Consider the following 1700-nt stretch of genomic DNA (forward strand, 5'->3'; position numbering starts at 1 on the left):
AACTCACTCCTTCATTTTACAGTCATCAATCACGTTCTCCAATTAATTTGAAGTGTGAACTTTCCCTCCCGTAACTCCTCTGGTTACAGCTGACCTTGGACATACTGTACTGAAATATTGTTGTGGCTAACTATCCCCTGAGTACATAGTTTCCCACCCGCTATTCGAACATTGTCTGACTTTAACTCTAGAAGTGATATGCAGGTTAAATAAAACATGTTTGCTTCTTCATATATGGCAAGCAAGAACATCTGATGTTAGCAGTCTTGACAATATATTAGTAAGAAGAATTATATGTATTGATGATCTGATACTGTTTATGATTATCGTTTATCATATTCACTACAGCTATTTATAGCTATTATATTAATTAGTGTTAACTGAACATATGTACCCGAATAATAGTCTGTTTGCTAAAACTTGAAAATGTTACTGGGTGGCAACCCCAATGTTGTTCCCAATCCTGTCCCAACCCCAATCCCGATCCTAATCCCACCCCGAACCTTAATCCCTATCCTGTTCCTATCCCTTCCCCAACCTTATAAAACTCAATAAAACCTTTATAGAAAAGAAAAGAAGTCTGGAATGGAATATTCTTTTTTAGTACCGTGACATAAGGTAGGAAATGAAATATTAGGATGATCTTTCTAAATATCCAAACTGCCATGCAGATATTGAGGAAGCATCTTTGCCAAAAGAAACTCCTCAGAGAATTGATAAGATGTGTCTTCTCTTTACTTTTGACACTGGAGGGCAATGTTGTCACACCAAACCCCATGGCCTATGCACCCAGCGGGGGTGGGAAAGGAATAAAACAAGCATCATTAGGTATTGTCTCATTTTGGAGACATGATTTTTTTATTATTATTATTTTACAGTATTTCTGTAATCGTTCACTGTCTCTCAAGAAAATTTTGAATCTCAGGAGTCTTCAGTATTGACCATGAAGCTGAGAATTTTTTATAAAATGATGAATCTGGTTTGTCACCAGAGAAACTGTCTGTAATGTACCTCCCACGGAGGTATTACTATGGGTATTATTACTATTAGTTCAATTTTTATGGCTGCCCATATTGGTGACTCAGCCCTGAGCAACTCACAAATGATCAAAACACCACACAAAGTAGCAAAATATGGAATTGTCAGCTGCCCAGAGTCATTGATTGAGATGAGAGGCTATAGATACTTAATTAATAAATAAAAACTATTAACCAAAATAAAAATGATCTTGGTCTGCATTTAGTTCATTTGTGGTTTTTAAAAAGGGCCAATGAAAGGAGAAAAAAATTACAACATCTTTCTTGAACTCAGATGTGCTGTTCTTTTCCTGTTCTATCTCTAACATGTATCTGAGCGCATGTTCATCATCTGTTACCTTCATTTTGAATCCCTTTTTAGAAATGCTGAAATTTTGCAAGTCTTTGTTTTAATTACTCTAATGTAAAGGCTGCCTTCATTTTTCTTAGGGATGGAATATTATGTGGAATTTCAAATCTTTGCTGGATATGAAAACATAGATGAACATGTTATCATATTTGGCTGTCATGCAAAAAGGCTTTTAAAAAATGCATACAAAGATATACACCAATCCAGAAGTTTTCTATGTTTGCCTCAATGGATCCCAAAAGAATTTAACATCTTGAGAGAATATAATCCTTACTGGGAAGCCATGTCTGAGTTTAGAACAGAAAACAGAGCAT

Source organism: Protobothrops mucrosquamatus, unplaced genomic scaffold, assembly GCF_001527695.2.
Source record: "Protobothrops mucrosquamatus isolate PMUCROS unplaced genomic scaffold, P.Mucros_1.0 scaffold4225, whole genome shotgun sequence".
Classification (NCBI taxonomy): Eukaryota; Metazoa; Chordata; class Lepidosauria; order Squamata; family Viperidae; genus Protobothrops; species Protobothrops mucrosquamatus.